Source organism: Brassica napus, chromosome C8, assembly GCF_020379485.1.
Source record: "Brassica napus cultivar Da-Ae chromosome C8, Da-Ae, whole genome shotgun sequence".
In the NCBI taxonomy this organism is placed as follows: Eukaryota; Viridiplantae; Streptophyta; class Magnoliopsida; order Brassicales; family Brassicaceae; genus Brassica; species Brassica napus.
In genome coordinates, this window is record NC_063451.1 from 48,303,889 (window position 1) to 48,312,518 (window position 8,630).

An 8,630-nucleotide genomic window follows, 5' to 3' on the forward strand; every position below is an offset into this window, starting at 1 on the left:
TAACATTCTTGTGTTAACAACTGTTCTTTCATTTCCATAAAATTCTTGTAAATCTAACTTTCATTTTTAATGATATTTACCCTTTAGCAACAACAAAAAATGCTTGTTTGCTTACTGCTACGCTCCAGATTATTCATGTACCAAGTAACAAGAGACATAATCGATCAGATCAAGGGCTGTAAGTTCTTGATTAAGTAGATACTACGAACCAAAACTCTTGCTGTTTTTTATAAAGTTTGCTCGAGTTCAAAGTTAAATCTTCTGCAAAGCTAAGTAAATGTTTGCGAGATCATATATTAAATTATATCATCGGCTCGTCAAGAAGAACATTTTTACTAGTGAAACGAAGAAAACAAGCAGTTGTCTAGCCGTTGAGATTGTCTAGCCGTTGAGATTAACTCCGGTTGTAATCGTTTGAACCCGTTTGATTTTAGTTTAATATAAGCTTTCGTGACAAAAAAAAAAAATCATCGGCTCGTCAAGAAGAACATTATTACTAGTGAAACGAAGAAAAACGTTCCGATCCGCTCACAAATCGATGACAAGAAGATCTAGTACAAATCGATTAATAAGACACAGTAACAAAAACATATACCAAGAGAAACATTGCCAAAGATTCCGAAATTGCCCGGTCTGGGAGAAATATACAATGGACCAGTGTGGTTGTCAGGATCTACCTTTTCAAATTGGTCAACATCTCGATCTCTCCCTTGTCCGAGTATTTATCAAGTCTGCTTACTGTTATGCCCTATAGTAGCTGTCGGTGATCCCTTGTAATGCTCCATGACAATATTAGAAGAAGAAATAATCATAATCATCCTTAAACGACTAACCGGAAGATCTTTGTCTTGAGATATCGGCCTGTGTTTGCTCTTGTTGTTAGTCATGCACGCTTCCGGAGATGAAAGATGAGAGATGAGGATTGTGAAAGATATATAAAGAAGATTATATAGAAAATTCAGGTGACATGAGTTAGTGAAACTTGACAAAGATCGTTATTGCAAAGTGATGATACATGCTTTTCGTACTATAAAATAAATGAGTATAATCAACTCATCTAGGATAAATTATAGTTCAAGTGAGATCTATTGACATTTTAAAAAAAAAAGAGTTGGATTACTCTTTAGGCCATTTTTTTACTTTTCTTTACATTCATAGCCACTTCTTACATGTGAGACATTTTATTGTGGGCCAGCAATAAACTGCGGACAACTACGCCTTTAGTAGACATTCGATGCGTGGACGGATGATTCGTGGACGGATGATACGTGGACGGGTGATACGTGGACGGATGATACGTGGACGGGTGATACGTGGACGGAGATGAGTGTAAAAATTCCAGAAGCTTCATCAGATCAAGCTCCACAATAGTTGAACTTAAAGACACAACTTCAACAACAATGTTTGTCTGTGGACGGGGACGAGAAGATTTTGATTATGTTGTGGATATAGACGCTAACATAACTATGAATAAAGAACAAGAAAGATCTCTTAAATTTGTGTATAGGGAATTGAAGGTTGATGTGGTGGATAAAGTAGTAACTCAAACACTAAACATAGATATAAAAAATGTAACATATTGAAAGACTGTGATATGAATGCCAATGTGTCCACAATTTCAAGGATGAACAAATTAATAACTTCAAACCAATAACTACAACGTACATGTCGAGAAAAAAAACAAGCTTGAGTGATGAAAACAAAGCTAAACAAACCAAAAAGTTAAAACGAGTCATCTCCTCCTCCAAAACCCCGGTCAAAACGAGTCAGCTCCTCTTCCCGGTGAGCCACACCGTACCATGGATTCCGAGCTCAACATCGTCGTCGATGAGCTCGGTGAAGCTGCGGTGGTTCGAGCTCGTCATAGTCCTCCTCCATGAGATATATAGTATGCTGAATTTTGAATTTTAATCATAATTTTACTCGTCCACAAATAGCCGTTCATGTTTACCCGTCCACACTTATCTTCCCACACCCATCCACACATCACTCATCCATAACACAATCATTAAATACGTGTACAAGTATAAATTTTAAAATATAACAAAAATATATCAAAGTGGGTATCCAGTTATAGAGAATAAAAAAATATAATTTATTATATCAACAAAATTTGCCATATGTATTTTTAATTTAAAAATAAACAAAAACAAAATATTAAAAAGTAGACTAAACAATAATAAAGAAACACAATTTCTCTTTCCTCTTTCTAAGAAATATTTTATTTTCTTCTCATTAAGGGGAAATATGTATATTTTCTCTGTAGATCCCATGAGAAAGTGTCTTGCAAGTGCATTGTGACATTGGATGTAATTGAAAAGTGATAAAATATCTCTTGATGTAAAAAATTCAAAAAAAAACACTGCAATATATTTCAATAAATCGAATAACTAATCGAATATTCCTTTGGTCTTGCCTATGGTTAGGTCAACTATATTACATTACCGTTTTGTTATGTCGATACATGCTGCATGTATGCATTCTCTCTGAGTTAGTTTGTGTTTATATAGTATATAAATCTATATAAAACACACACACAGACAGTTAAACATGCATGTATATATCAATGGATGCATAGTTCACGGTGGATAAAGTGAAGGAGAAAGGATCTTCCAAGGGATATGCGGCGACCAACTTCAATGCTCAGCATGCAATGACTACTTTTAGTCTTTTACTTTACAATTCTCCTTGGCTCCTTGCCCATTATTTTTTTCCTCTTTTTCCTGCATCACTTATCAATAGTTCAATACCTATGTTTCTATAAACACACACAACTCAAGACCGTATGTAGTGCTACAAATATTTTACTCTGGGATCTTATTAATTTGACACACTAAATTATTAGTGGTGGCCGTTAGGTAAACACGCCTCATGATCCAAGAGCTTGTGGCCCATTGATTTATTCGAGTGCATAAATAATTCGACAATATGTGGTTCAAGGCTGTGGATCCAATTCCAACATCTACCAAAATCATTGTGGTTTTCTTCTATTCATTACAAACGTGTTAAATGGCAGTAATGACCGGTACCAGTGGTAATTATGATTTGTCGGTAGTATTGGTAATTATGACCGGCCATGTAAATAGATAGTTTAATGAGAATTTAGGCTGTGTATACACACAATAATCCAAAATTAAGAAAATACCCCATCACTATCTTTTACACTGTAGTTCTTTCAATATCCCACTAATGTCTCTGCCCAAACTTCTGCCCAAATTATCTCTCTTTTTCTCTCTCTCTCATGTCTCTTCTTTCATAATCCATTGTCTGAACAATAATTTCACCTCTCTTTCTATATCTTTCTTGTATCTTATATCTTAAATACATTCTTTCATTTCTATAATCTTGCTCTTCGATTGTTTTCGATTTCCACCGATGTAAATCCAATATCATTTAAGTGTAATTCTTTCAACACAGTGTCTGGATCCAGCGAGTACTATTCTCTTGATAAGTTCGTCGACTATAGAATTTTCATCGTTTTTTCTCGAAGTCAACCATGATACGAAGGTTTTAAGCAAATCCATGGTACATAAAAGAGAGATCTATTTGATTCACATCTTGGTAAATTGATGCAGCACACCGTCTTTACTATGGGCCTCGTTCAAACCTCGGCCTTTACTTGAGCTTTACGTATGGTTTTCCTTTTAATTATAAGAATAGATAATACTAGATTTCCTTTTCGAATTAGGACTTGGCTTGTTAGAATTAGTTTATATATCAAACTTTAGACTTTGTATTGGGGACACTACTTTGATTTATAAAACTTCAGTTACGTACAGAGCTTATAAAAGCACTTAGAGGAGTACTCTAACCCTATTTTGATCTTGCCGAGAGTATCGTCAATATCAAAAGACCTTCTTGCTTCGTTGAGAGTATCAACGCGCCAAGAATCTATCGATCTTGCAAGTTCTTTTCAAATTCTTGTTAGATTACTTGTTACCTAAGCTTCCGCTCTCTATCAGTTGGTATCAGAATCAGCACGTTTCGGGAAAGAATTTTAGGTTTTCAATGATAAAGAAAACAGGACTTGGTGGTGACCAGCGGGATCAAAACCCAGAGGGAGCCACTTAGGAATTACTGAACTACAAAACCTACTCGGGGAGATGCACGCTTCAACGCAATCATCCATACAACAACAAAGTGATGCGTTGACAACGGCAATAGGTGCTGTAACTACTCGTTTAGACGCCTTAACAACCGCCTTAATAACTCGCTTGGCACCGCTTGACCAGCGGCGGACAATGCTCCATTACGACCTATACAACAACAACAACTCCCGCCTATTCATCATCCTCCTCGTCAACACCAACAACGGTTTCCACACCAGTTTCCGCCTGGGGATGTTCGACCTCGCAACATCTTCGACGAAGAAGAAGAAGACCATAGATGCGTTTTTAGAGAGGATCTTCGTCAACATGAAAACTTCAACAGTCGCTGGGAAAACAGTTTCAAGGTTGACATTCATGGAGGTCTCAAAGGCGATGATCTCATTGACTGGTTAGTCTCCGTGGAAGAAATTCTCGATTTTAAACAAGTACCTCCCACACAGCGAGTCCCTCTCGTCGCAATGCGTTTTCGGGGACATGCGGCGACATGGTGGAAAAAAACTCAAAACAACTCGTTCCCGAACTGAAAAATTCCTATCCAGTCATGGGACAAGTTACTTAAACATCTGAGACAAACCTTCTTGCCTCATAATTACGAACGCGCTATGTACACCAGACTACAAAATCTGCGACAAGGATCTTGTACGGTCGTTGAATACGCAGAGGAGTTTGCACTACTCCTCACTCGTAATGAGATTAATGACAGCCAAATTCAACTGGTATCACGTTTTATTGGAGGTCTCCGATCTCAATTACAGACAGCAATGGCTCAGTTCGATCCTTCAACGATCAGCGAAGCACAGCAACGTGCAGCGTCTCTTGAACAGCAATCACGATCGTCTAACTGGAATTCTTCCTCTACACGTTCGCGATCTCAGGACCAAACAGTAAGCACCAATCCGGCTACAACAATTAAAGAAGCTGGTGATGCTTCTCCTTCTGTCACAAAACCTGCGACACAAGATGAGCAACAACTACGCCGTTCAACACGACCAAACGCTTTGCGTTGCTACTCTTGCGGTGAACAATGACACAGACAGACAGCGTGTCCTCATGCTACACGCCGAGGACTAGTCATCAATGAACCAGTAGATGAACTAGACGTCTACGACTCTCAGGAAGAAGATGATGGCGAGAACGACACCTTAGTCCACCAAACAGCGGGCGATAGTGGTCATCTTCTACTTCTTCATCGTTCTTGTCTTGCACCACGACAACAAGATGACAAATGGTTACGTACAAGCATCTTCCGCTCGACTTGTACCATCCAAGACCGCATATGTAGCTTTATAATAGATTCAGGAAGCTGTCGCAATGTAATCTCGGAAGACGCAGTAAAGAAGTTGGGCATTACCGCAAAACCCCACCCGGCCCCGTATTCCTTGGGATGGTTATCAGAGGGTGTGAACTTACGTATCACACAGCGTGCCCTTGTGTCTTTTTCAGTGGGACCAATATATAAAGATCGTCTTTACTTTGATGTTGCACCAATGGACATTAGTCACCTCATACTGGGAAGACCATGGGAGTATGATCGCCGAGTGACGCATGAGGGAGTTACAAATATTATAGCTCCACATGGAATGCACAACAGATCGTACTTTTGCCATCTCGCGAGCCTCCCACTCCTGCGTCGCCTGCTCCTCCAGCCAAGCAGGCAACGTCCCCCACACCACAGCAACGCTCTACCACGATGTTGTGTTCATACTCCACTTTCATCTCAGAGTTGAGATTAGCGGATCACGCCTTCGCCATCATACCAGTGACACAAGAAACCGCCCCCACGGCAGCTTCGTCTCCATCAAACATGTCCTTGTCAGCGGTTTTAAACGACTTTCCCGACGTCTTTCCCGCAACTTACCAAAAGGTCTGCCCCCTCTACGAGATATACAACATCAGATCGATCTCGTTCCCGGCGCAATTCTTCCCAATAGACCACATTACCGTATGAGCCCGAGCGAGCATGAGGAACTGCGTCGCCAAGTCGAAGATCTGCTCCGCAAGGGACACATTAAAGAAAGTCTAAGTCCATGTGCAGTCCCAGCTCTTTTGATTCCTAAAAAAGACGGTACGTGGCGTATGTGTGTAGATAGTCGCGCGATCAACAAAATAACCATCCGCTACAGGCTTCCAATTCCAAGATTAGATGACCTATTGGATCAGATTGGATCAGCAAAATTTTTTTCCAAAATCGACCTCAAGAGCGGTTATCATCAGATTCGAATTCGTCCCGGTGATGAATGGAAGACCGCTTTTAAAACTCGTGAAGGTCTTTTTGAATGGTTAGTTATGCCTTTTGGCTTGTCTAATGCTCCTAGTACCTTTATGAGGATTATGAACCAAGCTCTCCGCGAATTAATCGGCCGCTTTGTTGTCGTCTACTTTGACGACATACTCATCTTTAGCCCTTCGATCAGCGAACATAAGGACCATTTGCGTCAAGTCCTTAACGTTCTACGTCGAGAGAAACTTTTCGCAGCAACACAAAAGTGTGAGTTTGGCGTGTCGCAAGTCCTTTTCTTAGGATATATAGTCTCGGGTAAAGGACTCTCGGTGGATATGTCTAAAATTGACGCTGTCCGGTCGTGGCCTGTACCAAAATCAATTTCTGACGTACGAAGCTTTCATGGTCTTGCCTCGTTCTATAGACGCTTCGTCGAGCATTTCAGTACTATAATGGCGCCAATTACGTCTTGCATGAAAGAGGGACGATTTACTTGGACGCAAGAGGCATTCGTGGCTTTCACCTTAATAAAGGAAAAGTTGACTTCAGCTCCAATTCTTGTCCTTCCCGACTTCTCTGCTACCTTCGAACTACATTGTGATGCATCAAAACTTGGAATCGGTGCAGTCCTCAGTCAGCGTGGGCGTCCGGTGGCCTATTTTAGTGAGAAGTTGGCCGGTGCTCGCAGCCGCTATAGCACATACGATGTCGAGTTTTATGCCATTGTTCAAGCTATTAAACATTGGCGTCACTATCTCGTTCATCGGGACTTTGTGTTGTTCACCGACCATGACGCTCTACGCCATCACGATAGTCAAGCAAAAGTTTCTTTCCGGCATGCTGGTTGGATCTCTTATCTCCAGCAGTTCACATTCTCCATTCGTCATCAGTCGGGGGCAACTAATCGAGTTGCTGACGCGCTAGTAGGAGGCATTCCCTGCTTACTACAATGCATACGCGCGTTTTGGGGTTTGAAACGTTTGCGGACTTATATAAAACAGATGACTTCTTTGCCAAGGTTCTTATCGACGTACAACTCGGTATCAGTGACGATTATGCATTAGTTAATGGCTTCTTATTTAAGGGACTTCGTTTATGTGTTCCTGATTGTAGCCTTCGTCTACAAATTATCAGCGAACTCCACAATGAAGGCCATGTCGGTAGAGACCGAACACTTCAGCTGGTAACTTCGTCCTACTTCTGGCCAACGCTTCGTCGCGACGTCGAACGATTTGTGTCACGCTGTAGAACCTGTCAACACGGTAAGGGTAAAGCAACTAATGCCGGCCTTTATCTCCCTCTTCCTGTTCCGACGCAACCATGGACTGACGTAAGCATGGATTTTGTCTTGGGCTTACCGTGAACACAGCGGGGGTCATGATTCTATCTTTGTCGTGGTCGATCGTTTTTCAAAGATGGCACACTTTGTGGCCTGCAAGAGGACGACAGATGCCGTTAGTGTGGCCACTCTTTTCCTTCGCGAGATCTATCGCTTGCACGGCGTCCCTTCCTCCATCGTTTCAGACAGAGATACGCGGTTTCTCAGTCACTTTTGGAAGTCTCTTGGAAACTTTTGGGTACTAAGCTTGATATGAGCTCTGCTTTACCACCCACAGACCGACGGCCAGACGGAGGTGGTTAATCGATCTCTTGGTAATCTCCTGCGCTGTCTTGTTGGTGACAACATCAAGTCATGGGACTCAAACTCGGTCAAGCTGAATTCGCCCATAATCATGCCTTGAACTGAAGCCTGGGGTTTTGCCCTTTTAAAGTTATTTATGGCATCGTGCCACGTTGCCCGTTGGACCTCGCGACAGTACCTGACTTGACTCGCCATCATGGCGAAGCAATTGAGTTTGTTGACAACTTGCAGGAACTACACCAGACAGCTCAACAAAATTTAACATAGGCAGCTTCCAAATACAAATTGGCGGCAGATTCAAAACGACGAGAAGTTCTATTCGCACCAGGAGACCAGGTTTGGGTGTATCTTACAAAAGAGCGCCTTCCTTTGCGCGAATATAACAAACTTAAGTCCAAGAAGATCGGACCAGTGGAGGTTGTCGAATGCATAAATCCAAATGTGTACCGCGTCAAGCTCCCTTCGGATTTGCGCACTTCGGATGTCTTCAATGTTAAACACCTTTCTCATTTTCATGGCGATAATGACGTTCAAGATTCGTGGACGAATCCTCCGCCACCCGGGGGAACCTGATGCAGCACACCGTCTTTACTATGGGCCTCGTTCAAACCTCGGCATTTACTTGAGCTTTACGTATGGTTTTCCTTTTAATTATAGG